The sequence below is a fragment of the Sarcophilus harrisii genome, chromosome 4, assembly GCF_902635505.1.
Source record: "Sarcophilus harrisii chromosome 4, mSarHar1.11, whole genome shotgun sequence".
Classification (NCBI taxonomy): Eukaryota; Metazoa; Chordata; class Mammalia; order Dasyuromorphia; family Dasyuridae; genus Sarcophilus; species Sarcophilus harrisii.
In genome coordinates this window covers 284732519-284745935 of record NC_045429.1, presented here as the reverse complement: position 1 = coordinate 284745935, position 13417 = coordinate 284732519, and the positions used below count along the sequence as shown (strand labels likewise).

General features: G+C 36.2%; 1 pseudogene; it reads left to right on the top strand.

Moving 5' to 3' along the window:
• Positions 1-6954: 6954 nt before the first annotated feature.
• LOC100926496 lies at positions 6955-8107 on the top strand (annotated as a pseudogene).
• Positions 8108-13417: the final 5310 nt, after the last annotated feature.

The window sequence follows — 13417 nt, the reverse complement described above, 5'->3', positions numbered from 1 at the left end:
CAACTACAGTATGGAGGGTGGGGCTTAAGTGCTTATGATAATGCAGCTCTGGCACTTTCAAATCCCTTTCAGTCCAGTGCATCTGGTCATATGGGATCATTCTTTACTTTCTTCTATTGGACAAAATGAATTGAAATCATTGTGACCTATCAAAGCCTAGTATGGCTAACTGACATTTCTGTCTTTATTTCGTTCGTTCTTCCTGTTTTTAGTGTCCCTTTCTCACTTTCTATTATTTTAGAATATCCCTCATATTTACTATCAAAAAGAAATTTACCTTTTTTATTTTTATTTTTTTGGTAACTGTCTTTTTGATCCTCATCAAATGACTGACCTACAGCGAAGGAAGATGTATTTTCTTTTGGAAACGGAACTTCCACTAATGCCAATCCCTTTGTATTAGCATAGTGCAGGGTAGATGGGTGGGTTAACTATCCCCATTGATGATACAGTTGTGAGCAGAAAGGTACAATAGGCTTGAAAGCAAGGTAGGAAGGAACTACTAAGAAAACTATACTCCCACAAAAGGAAGGAGAATGAATTGCTGAGAAAGAAAACTATGCTTGCTCGAAAAGCAGTATGGGAGTTCCTTCCTAGCATGTGATTTACAGCTTAGTATGCCTTGCTTTATAGTGCCATCTGATGGTTATATTTCTTTGTCTTAAGCATTAGGGTTTTTATTTTCCTTTAGCACTCTGAGTCATGTGGAAACAGGAATTGGCAGAGCAAAGAAAGGTTCCCTGTTAACCCTAACCCTCCCCCCCCTCAAAAAAAAAACCTGAAAAAATTTATGAAAGATTATTTGTCAAGAGGATACAATTCCTAGTCATATGCTTCCTATAAAGGAATATTTAAAATAAGATTTTCAGTAACTCCTGAACTCTCTGAATCAGCTACAATTCATGGTAGTGTGTGGGACGGGAAGACCCCTACCCAAAATGACTACTCAGAGATCACTCAAAGAAGAAAGTAGAAAGTTGCTTATTGTAGCTTCTCATGAGAGGTGGGCAATCCAGCTATGAGAGATAAAAGAAAGTGAAAGTTCTCACAGCAGGAGGACCAAAAAATCAGTGAATATACACAGCATTTATAGATTTTGTTAGAAGAGATTACATCACAAGTAAGAGAACATTGAGGGGGGTGGGGGGGCATCTAATTGGTTGTTGCTATCCAGAGAGATTGGAATGGAAGGTTTCTGGCTTAGGCCTTCAGACTTTAGATAATTGAGCCGACAGTGGTCAAGCTAACAGACTAAATAAATATCGATAAATGTCAAAACACTGATAAATATCTTCAACTTAGGTTAAGTAAATATGTTGTAAGTAACTAAGGTTTAAGTAAATATACACCTGCACATACTGTACTTATGCAGGAATAATGAAAATAAAGAAAAAGAATTCACACATTACTGTAAGTTCTTCATCTTTCCATTCCACACAGTAGTAGTAGATTAAGCACCACCTGTTAAAAAGATATAGTAGGGTTATTATAAAGCCCTTCTAATTTAATGAATCTGAAAAAAGTAAGATTACAGCCAAGCCTAGAGACTTCTATCCTCTTTGTTCTCTTTCCTCTATTCACTGAGAAAAGATAGACTTTCTTGATGACATTATTGAGATTTTACTTCTGAAAACATCTCATTGCTGATTTCATCTCTCATATATTCTCATTTAGTCCTTTTTTCATTCCCTGTTATTTCAGGATATTCTTGTGGGTTGTTGACAAGCCAGCTAAATTATTACCAGGACTTATATTCATAAGTTTTTCCTTTTTTGTCAATTAACAGATTTTCCATTTAAAAAAAAATCAACAGTAAGTTAGGCTAAGACTGGGTAAGGGAGGAAGCTAGAGAAACTGAACCTCATACCCTCATGTCACCTGGAATCAGAAACAGAGTATTTATTACATTGTAAGGACACTGGAAAAACTGAATAAAAGATATAACTTCCCTAAAGTAGAGCCAAATAAATGAAGTCCTTAAGAGATTGTCTGGTAGGAGAGTATAGTTTTTATTGATATACTTTTCATAAAAGAATGGAATCCCCAGTAAATGCTCAACTTTTGTGTTAATTACAGAGCAGAGTGGGTAAGGATGATCAGTGCTGACAGAAAGGTCATTTGAAACTCCCTCTCAGACCAGTGAAATTGAAATGCATTGGGTATAATTTAGGATTGGAGTAATTTGGTTCTCCTTATTTGTGAAAAAAATTTGATGTTCTTGAGGGCAGCATTAATATCTCATTGCATGTAAACCTGCCTTTATTTCTTTCATTCTTATTTATCAGGCTAATAAGTCTAGAACTCAAAGGGACCTCAAAGACATCATCTTACAACCCTTTCATTTTACCAAGGGAGAAACTGAGGACCAGAAAGGTTAAGTAATTTGCTCAAGTTTTATTCCGTTTTCCTCTTTTTATTTTATTTCAGAACACCCTTGTTAGCTATTGATAAATTATCATTGCCACTGCCACAAGGATATGCCATTCACCTTTCTTCGTGTTAATCAAAAGGGTTTCCATTTTCTACACTCACTAATAATTAGAGAAAAGCTGTGTAATAGGGAAGCAGGAGAAATTGAGTTTAAATCCCCTGTATTGCCTGGAAACAGGAATAGGTATGGCAGAAAAGGGTCTCTTTTGTGTTGTAAAAATATCAAAGGAGAGAAAGACAAAAAATAATTTACCAATGGCTCCATGAGGAGAAGAACTAAAAAACAAAGAAACAAAAAACAGTTAAGAAATGTCCTTTCTGATAGAAGATAATCTCCACTAACATGCTTTTTTATAGCAGAATATTGAAAATGGAACCCTCAGTAACCTTAAGCCTTGACATGATATAGAAAGGTCCTCTTGACACTAATGATTATCATAATAATGAAGAAAAAGAAATAACTTACTCATTGTTCCTTGAGAAATAACTAAAAAACCCTAAACAAATCACTGAGGGATTGTTGAGCAGAAAGGCAATATGGTTCCCACTAACTTTTAGCTTTACCTTTAGCAACACTGAGCCTTCAGTATCAATTCTGTGCAAAGGGTGGGGGAGGAAGCATCCTTTGCAACAAGGATGTAGCCCTAGGCCAATTATAATATTGCTTCATGATCTTCTCAAATCAGGGAACCAGAAAAGGGTAGATTTAGCCCAGGCCAAAGGCTTTTCTTTCTTCCCTTTTTATAATACTTTAAAAAGGAATAAAATTCTTGAAGGCCCTTTCAAAATTAGCTAAATCTCTTTTCTGCCTCTGTTTCTCTCATCCCACTTGCTTTTATTCACTGCTGTTCCCAATCTTTCCTACTGTTTTTATTGGTTGTTGACAAGTCATCAACCATTGACAGAGATATTTTTGAAAGAAAAAAGTTCTTTATGTTATTCAGTGAAGTTTCCATTCTCCATAGATTCAACAATAATTTGGATAAGTGCTCATGGTATATTTTACATGTAGCATAGGAATGTTGTATGGCTTGAAGAGAGGGAGAAAAGACATCTCAATTCTCTTTCCTCTCTCCTACTCTTTAAGAGAAAATTTATTTCCTTCCAGGAGAGGAAGCAGAAGATAGGGGCCAAATTGATATTGGGGCTACTTTCCTCTAGGCTGGAATTTATTCCTTTAAATATTAGTTTAGGGGATGAATTTTTCAGGTTCAAGTTAAATCTCTGATTCTTTTCTTTCTTTCTCTTGCAATTGGGATTAAGTGACTTGTTCAGGGTCACACAGCTAGGAAGTATAAAGTGTCTGAGGTCAAATTTGAACTCAGGTCCTCCTGACTTCAGGGCTGGTACTTTATCCACTATGCCACCTAGCTGCTGCTGATCATTCTTTCTCAGTGGGGAAAGGGGAACCCAAACTTTATATCCAAGATCTGGCTTCCTTACTGCTGAATACAAATTCCACAATGAACACATGTAAATAGTAGCAAAAAAACCCATTTATATAAGTGGATAGCAAAACAAGAACCAGAGTAAATAAAGATCAAAGAATGGAAAAGATGATTCTCTTCCATTGAGAGCAAGAAAATTCTGCTTAACCAAGAACCTTGTAGCTCCCCCGCAAAAGGGGGAGTTTTTTTCAAAATTTCTAATGTAGCAAACTGAAGCAGGGACATCATGGGGACTGCCAGTTCTTCTGTTAGCTTCTTCCCATAGTCTTTTCCTTCAGCAACCTAGAGTGCAATTGGCATCTTCTATTTTCTCTCTTGAAACTAGAAGACAGAACCTCCTGAAGCTTTGAAACCTAAAGCCTGAAGAGCTCAAAGAAGCTGAAGAGATTTGAGAGCTTGTTCCTCATGCAGGTATAGGATAAGCCTTCACATGGGGCTTATCTCTAGTATCATTACCTAGATAACATTCATGGCTTTTATCTTCAGGTTTATGTGTAACATGATTTAGTCTAGTGTCTGGTCTAATAGGACGAATTCTCCCGTCACTGACAGATCTTTCCACTTCTATGCCAGAACTAGTAGTTGGTATGGACTGACCATCAAGATCATTATAGACGTACTTGTTTACACCTGACTCTTAATATGTTCAAGCTCTGTGGCTGAATCTGACCCTAAGAATCTCTGTCACGGTTTTGGGCAGGAATGGAATTGCCTCTAGATTCAGTTCTACTGCCCTGTAGTAACAAACACATTTTTCTTCACTGATGCATCACTTTCAGTGCCCACATATCAAAGTATCTTTTTCTAAGCCTTTTCCTAGACTTTTTTTAGTCCATCAGTTATCCCTACCTGTTTATTAGAAAGTCCAACTAACTCTTCTATGGGTATTGAGTGGTTGCACTCAACAGCTCTGATATGGCTCCCTCTATTCTCTGGGGCTATTTTAGAAAATAAGCAAGTTGCTTAGTCTCTCATTTACTTTGTACAATTAGCTTTTCACTGGTTGTCTAGTGAGTGCCTTGAATGCCAAATTATCTTAATTGAATTCTGTTTCCGTGTTGAAGATCTTGACACCATACCCTGATATCATAATGTGTTTTGTTTTTGTCACAGAGGTTCTGAGCTTTGTGACTAGCTGGAAGATTATCTCTCAGTTTTTCCTTGAGTAGATGCATCCCTTCCTTCATCTGAGGTACCAACACAAGCAGTGATGAGGTGCAAATGATGAGGTTATGATGAGCTAGAATTGGGGTGGGAGATCCCCTCTGGTCAGAGGCAAAGGTCCTATGTGAAAGAATTCACAAACCCGAAATCTGTGTGGCAAAAGGGATTTATTGGCATTGAGAAGCCAGCTTGCTAGGAAGACAGATTTCTTGGTGGCAAGGTCCTGTTAGGAAGATAGCAAAGGTTAACACTGAGAAGAGAATATCTTCATCAGTGGGAAAAAATCTTGGAAGGACAGCTTGCTAAGAAGACAGTTTCCTTGGCAAGCATAATCCTGTTTAGGATTTCTGCAAAGATATATGGGCATGTAGCCCTAGATATATTGGGGCTTGCTTTGATCTTTGCCCGAAGATAGGTGCCAACTCCTGAGAGACTGATTTTCAATTTGATTTAAAATTGAATGAAATTATTTAACTGGGAGTTTGAGCTACTCAATAGAGGACTATCAATTGAGATCTCCAATTGAATGAGACCACTTAACCTGGAAAGAGTGTAGTCTGGGAAACATGTGCTTTTCCCAGGGGAGAGACTGAGACCCCAAATCACCTTTTTTTCACAGATTAAAGGGGACACAGTTTCAGGGCCTCCCCCAAGGTTAAGGGGGACACAATTTACATCAACAGGGTATTTTTGGCCCACTGGGAAATGGTTTCTTCTCAGTGTAATAAACCCAATTTTTGCCACAAACCTCATCTATCAGGACTGCGAATTCTTTTGCAAGAACCTGCAACATCACACCAACCCGGGGATCTCTCACCCTCATTTCTCACATCTCAACATATTGTCTTCTTCCCATAGTCTTTTTCTTAGCAACTTCAAGTGGTGCTTCCATATATTCTCTTGAATTTAGAAGCCAGAAGTACCTGAAGCTATTGCAATGCTCAAAGCAACTTCAGTGTCCAGAGTCTGAAGAGATTCAAAGAGCCTCTCTTCTCTCCTGCTCTCACCAATCCTGTCCCCTTCTCCCACCCCCAGGTGTGGGGCATTGATCTTCACCAATAAGGAAGAAGTCCTATACAATGGGCTTTAGAACTTGGGTTATCTGGGATAAAGAGAAAACAATAGAAATTGAACCTTAAATCCCTATTTCACTTAGAGAAAGAAGCAGAAAAGATAGGGAAATATATTAACTTAGCAACAGCATTCCAAAAGCATTTAATGATGAAACTGGAAGGGGAAAAATAAACAGATAAAAGATGGAAAAATGTATAAAGATTTTTATGGCAAACTTTTTCCACAGACAGTATAGTGGATTCTAGTATTACCATCCCAGATATGCTTACAAAAGAGCTAGAAATAACTCTGAAAAGAGAAAATGTGGAAGAATTAGATGGATTAGATTAAATATACACAAAAGAGGCTTGAATTGGAGGTTACATAAATGTGAAGGCATCGAGGTATTGAGTCTCATGGCAGTTAAAAGAAAAGTAACCCAAGGCAATGAAATAAAACCTCACATTTATCCCTGCAAGATGCCTGAGAACACTAACTCCTGATTATAATGACTATTTTTTCCCTCTATATAAATTCTTTATGAAAACACTCAATCTATGCTTTAAGGGGTTTTGATCATCTTGGCTAAATTAGAAGAGAACTGATAAAATTTAAAAAGTGAAGTTCCAAAGTCAAACATAATATTCATCATAGAATTAACTGAAGTATATGAGAATTTGAGATCTCACTATATTGGTTTGTTCCCTATACAAAAACATTTAATTTGATCAACCTCTTTGAATACATTTGTCCCACAAAATAGTCTCATGTATATATCAAAATTATTCAAGAATTTTTGAAAAAAATAACAAAGCTTTGCTAAAAGGAGGGAGAATGGCTGAGCTGGGAAGTGGTAAAGTTTAACTTAAGATTTCACTGGGGAAGTGAGAAATACATTTCTCCCGAATCATGAAAAACAGACAAGAATAACTAAAAAAAAAAAAACTATGAGTTGGGAGCTATGAGCTGCAAATGAATTGGAGACAAAGAGGCAACTATGAATGAAGAGCAATTTGTAAACATTGACTTAAATGACAAAAACATTTGCAGTATTTGTAAATTTTAAACAGATAAAGAAACACTTTCCTTATGCCATTTTTGTTTTGAGCTAAATATTAAGAGTACCAAGATCTGATCTCTTTCATACCAGATCATTAAGGGGCCACAAAGAGTGTTTTGAAAAATTTCATTTGATTGATAGCAAACCAGGATTGTCCTCTACCTAAATTCTGCAAAAGCACTTATAAAGAAGTCAAAACTATATTTAGTAAAAAGATCATATGGCATGCCCAAATAAAGATGTAGAGTCTAATCCTGATCTCAGCACCCATTTTTAAATTTTAGACATGAGTCAGATACAAAATAATTACCACACTTTGATTCCCAAGTACCAAAATATTTTGCAAAATGGATAGTTGGAACAACAGTAAACATCTCAAACCATGTACAAACAATTTTGGAGCAAATTGTTTGGAGCAAATTTAGAATCTGCAAGTTTGGGGCTTGATATGTTGCAAGATCCAAGTGCCCCTTTCTGCTATAATGGTGTTTTATGGTCTTATCAGCAGCAGATTCAGAGGAAAGGAAAGAAAGCTTCTGTTTCAGACAGTAGTAACCAGAGCCAACACATTTATTATACAAGAGAACAATTGAGTTCAGTGAGTCTTGGTAGATAGAACAGCTGAATGAAAAGCTTTGCCAACAATTCTAAGAAACTTTTGAACAGCTGACATACCAACTACAAGAAAAGGATTCTTTGACTTCAGAACTCCATGTCTGACACATTGCCACCAAACAGCTAGCTACTTAGGAATTATTCCAAATTGCCATGTCTTCAAGCAGGGAAATAAGGAATGAAGTGCAACATTTTCATAAGTAGTTGAACAAGACTTAAAATATAATTAATTTGATCATATATGTACAAACTTCTAATAAATATGTTGGGAAATTGTGGTATCCCTTTGAAAACATTTGGAATCTTTTCAACAGCATTCAGTCTATTTTAAGTACAATTTTTAAAATATATTATATCCATGAAAACTAAACTAAAAACACAAACATAGTTATTATAACTTTTCTGTGTGCTTAGTGTCCATAGTTGCTAGCCATACTGAAATTGATGAGGTGCAAAGCTGAGCTTGCAGAAGGAGGAAAATAAAGAAAAATAGAGAGTGAGGCCAAGTCCAAGTGACAAGAATTCAGGAACTGAGTTATCTGTGGCAAAGAGTAGAAAAGTTTATTTCTGAATTTCACTAAGAAAAGACTCCCTTAGTGGACAAAAGTCCCTAGTACAATCAGGAGGTTTTGTGAAGGGGTTTGTTGATGGTACTTAGTTTTATAGGCAGATCCTAGAGTTTGAGACAATTGAAACTGGGCTGGATCTTCGATTTGAATAGAGATTTTTGGAATTGAATGAATGTCTCTGGACTAATCTTTATAGATTATAGATCATCTCTATAGAGAGCTTAATCAGTAGTGAGTGTTATCAATGGGGGTGGTGCCCATCTCTCAGGATAACAGAATATATATAGCTGTTTCCCTCCAGTGGGGTCCCCTCTTCAATTTCAGACTCCCCTCGTCAAAGTGAGTCAAGGAAACAACAAAAGATGAATATAGGTATCTATTATTATTTGCATTCATAGTAGCCACAGTAGAGGGAAAAGAGGATATTTTATATTTGATACATTTTCTTGGGGACTGTATCAGAGACTCCTCAAGATATATCAAGTGTTTTTCAATAACCTCTAGTACTACACTATGTTGCTGTATTCAATCAATCAACCTTTTTTTTTTTATTTTTTATTTTTTTAAGATCTTTCATGTGGAAATGATCAGCAGGATGAATACAGAGAGGCTTGGAGACACTTACATGAAGTGATGCTAAGTGAAATGAGCAGAACCAGGAGATCATTATACATTTCAACAACGATACTGTATGAGGATGTATTCTGATGGAAGTGGATTTTTTTGACAAAGAGAAGATCTAACTAAGTTTCAATTGATCAATGATGGACAGAAGCAGCTACACCCAAAGAAAGAACACTGGGAAATGAATGTAAACTGCTTGCATTTTTGTTTTTCTTCCCGGTTGTTTTTGCCTTCTGAATCCAATTCTCCCTGTGCAATAAGAGAACTGTTCGGTTCTGCTCACATATATTGTATCTAGGATATACTGTGACATATTTAACATGTATAGGACTGCTTGCCATCTTGGGGAGGGGGTGGAGGGAGGGAGGGGAAAAGTCGGAACAAAAGTGAGTGCAAGGGATAATGTTGTAAAAAAATTACCCTGGCATGGGTTCTGTCAATAAAAAGTTATAATTATTTAAAAAAAAAAGTGGTCAAATGTATATGCTTAGACATTTATTGTGATACTTTATAATTACAAATAATGGACTTGAGAAAGTGTTTTATCTAATAAAGGATTAGTGACCTGTAAAAAAAAAAAATTAACCAAAAGATCTTACATGTGCCAGTATTGTGGTAGGCACTTGGAATACATATTCAAAAAATGAATCTCTACTCTAAAAAAGCCTATTTTCTAAGATGTTTATTGTATTCATCAGAAAATAGCTTTAAATTTTCTTGCTTAAAGCTTAGCTCTCTGCTTCCAACACCAAAAACTTCCAAATTTCAGTCTCTTTCTATAATTTGCTGCTAGCTTTAATTTGCCTCTAAAGATGGGGATCTACTGATTATTACTGTATCCCTCCCCCGACTTATAAGTAATTATCTTTGTTAGGTAAGAAAACTTATTCATTGAATCTATCAAAACAACATATAACTAGGGCATGCATGCATATCTCCCCAAAACAATAAAAGTTGTATAAAAGACTTGTTCACACCCAGAGGAATTTGAATAAAAGGAGCTACCTTAGAACCAGATAGATATTCCTAAGGCCCAGAAATGAAACAGGATGGGAAATCATACAGAGTTGAGCCAAGAATTGACAGCCTTGGAGCAACCAGTGAAAGGAAAAAGAGAAAGCAAGACTGAAAATTGAGGCAAGAGAATGGGTTTGGCTTTGTAGGCTTGACTTGTGGGAAATTTCAAGAAAAGGTCACTTTCTCCCCCAACATTATGGATGACTCAATGTTCCCGAGAAATTCCCTTGAGTTGCTCATTGGAACTGTATTTATGCTACTTCTCTGAGAGTGGGATTGTGGGATATCTCCCAGCATGCTCTCTGAAATCTCCCAAACATGTGAACTCCATTGAGTACTTAGATACCTATGAGTTCTCTAAAGGAGTGAACACAAGCATTGTTTCTATCAGTATTAGCAACTTATCACCTTGTAAGGATTCACTCTAAGGTGTGAACCAATAAGCATTGTATCAAGTCTATTGAGTTAACACCAGGATTCTGACATCACCCTTGAGTTTTCACCTTGTTTCAAGTTGATTTGACACTAGGATTCCAACAATTATCTATTATCCTTTAGCAAGATATAGTCTCCTTCCTTATCTCATTTAATTATATCTACTTTTGCTTTTGCTTGATCTGAGATCATGATTGGTACCACTGCTTTTTTAGCTTCACCTGAAGCATAATAGATTCTGCTCCAGCCTTTTATCTTTACTCTGTATGTATCTCTCTGTTTTAAATGTATTTCTTGTAGACAACATATTGTAGGTTTCTGGTTTTTAATCGATAAAAGTTATTTGTTTCTGTTTTTCCATTCACATTAACAGTTAAAATAACTAATTCTGTATTTCCTGCCATCTTATTTATCCCAAGTTTTGGTTTTTTTCTTTCCTTTCCCCATTCCCTCCTCCCCAGCATTTTGCTTCTGATCACCAGCTCTCTCAAACGTTCCTCCCCCTTTAGAGCTCCTTGCACTTCATTATAAGATTAGACAAGGTTCTCTGTGAAACCAAATATGTCTGGTATTCTCTCTTTGAGCCAAATCTGATGAGAGTAAGAGTCATACAGCATTCATTTCCCCTTCCTTCTTTCCCTCAATTGTAATAGATCTTCTTTGTTTCTTTGTGAGATGTAATTTCCCTTATTTTACCTCCATTTTCCTTTTTTTTCTAGTATAATTCCCTTCTTTTTCATATTATCATAATAAAATCAAATTACACCTGCCCTCTGTAAGTATACTCATAACATAGTTCTAAAGAATTCTTTCCTTTTTACCTTTTTATGCTTCTCTTGAATTCTGTATTTGGAGATCAAATTTTTTTGTTCAGCTCTGGTCTTTTCATCAGAAATAAATGAAATTCACCTGTATCATTGAATGTCCATCTTTTCCCCTGAAAGATAATGCTCAATTTAGCTGAATAATTTATTCTTGGCTGTCGTCCAAGTTGCTTTGCCTTTAAGAATATCAGATTTCAGGCCCTTTTATCCTTTAAGCTACTAGGTCCTGGGTAATCTTCATTGTGGTTCCTCAGTATTTGAATTGTTTCTTTCTGGCTGCTTTCATTATTTTTCCCTTGGTCCAATAGTTGTGCAATGTAGCTATGATATTATTTTGAGTTTTAATTTTGGGATCTCTTTCAGGAGGTGATTGGTGAATTCTTTCAGTGGCTATTTTACTTTCTGATTCTAGGACATCAGGGCAGTTTTCCTTTATGATTTTCTGAAAGATAATGTCTAGGCTCTTTTTTTCATCATGGCTTTCAGAAAGTCCGATAAATCCTTCAATTATCTCTCCTGGATCTATTTTCCAGGTCAGTTGTTTTTTCTAGGAGGTATTTCTTTCTTTCTTTCTTTTTGGTTTTGTTTGACTGATTCTTAAAGTCTTATTGAGTCATTCACTTCCATTTGTTCAGTTCTAATTTTTATTGTATTATTTTCTTCAGTTACCTTTTTAAGCTCCTTTTGTATTTGGCCAATTGAATTGTTTTGTTCATTGTGGGTTTTTTTCCTTTTCATAAATTCTGTTTTTCAACAAATTGGTATCTTTTCCATATCTATTTTATAAGGAGTTATATGCTTTTCCCATTTCATCAAATCTATTTTTAAGCAGCTTTCTTCAGATAATTTCTGTTTTTCCTTTTCCATACCTTCTTGGAAAGATCTCGTTTCCTTTCCCCATTTTTCTTCTAACTCTCTTTTAAGATCCTTTTTGAAATCTTCCAAGAAAGTCTTGTGAAATGGGGACCAGCTCATATCTTCCTTTGGGGCTTCACCTGGAGTTGATTTGCCTTAGGAACATCAGGGTTTGCGGTCTGTTCTCTCTCTCCATAAAAGTTCCCTTCAGTAAGAGTTCTTTTTGTTTTTTTGCTCTTTTTTTTTAAAGGGTTGAAGTCTGCTCTTAAGGCAAAGGGGTGATAGCCTCTTTAGTTTTCCCTGGGGCCGGTGTTTCTGACTGAATTCTGGTTCTGGGTAATCGTGGTCAGGCCTCGAGTTCTTCTGAGACTCTGTGGCTTACAATTTGCTTTTTGTATTTGCTTTTGAGTGTTTTACAACAAATCTGCTAAATCAGCCTCTTGCAACCAGGACAGAGTAGCCTTAGAAGCTCACAGAAGATTCCCTGGTGTGGGACCTGCAAAGCTCTGACTTTCCACCTCACTTCTTTGTCCTGGGCTTTCTATCTTGTGGCCTTGGCTCAACCAACTTGCCCTGCCCGATTGAAACAGATCTGTTTTGAAGTTCTTCCAAAGTATCTTTTTCTGGAAATGTGTTGTACTCCAAATATTTGTGGTTTCAGAAACTTCTGCTGTTGGTTTGAGAGAAGGTCAGAGGAGGTGACAGAAAGCCATATCTGCTCTCCGCCTTCTTAGCTCTGCCTCCGAGCAAAATTTGGAAGCAAAAAAACCTTGGATTTTCTTAAAAGCTAATTTCATTAATCTATAGATGAAGGTGGAGCCATGATGGCAGAGAGTAAACAGGTATTTCTCTAAGCTTTTTCTGGCTTCCCTCAGAATCAACAACAGATCAAGTCTCTGAATGAGTTTTGGAGTGACAGAACCCATAAATATTTGAAGCAAAATAAATTTCCAGCAGAAGATCTTTTGGCAGAGCCTCAGGAAAGGTCTTTCTCAATCAGGCAGGGGTAGGGAGGAGGCAGCTAAAATAAACTCAAGGATATTAACATAAATATTTTATGAAAAGCAATTACATTTTCCAAACCAAAACATTTTTGAGTGATATTGTTTAACATATTTTTGCAAATTTCTTTAATGTCTGATTTAATAAAAGACAGCTAGATTTTCATATCTGCTTCTACATTCAATCTATTGCAATATGCTATTTTGGTTGAAGAAAACAGGATTTCACACAGATATGAAGTTGGAAAATAGGGGATTATTTGAATAAACAAATTTTATCTTAATATTATTATAAATTTAATTTTGACTTTTAGGGCTTTTG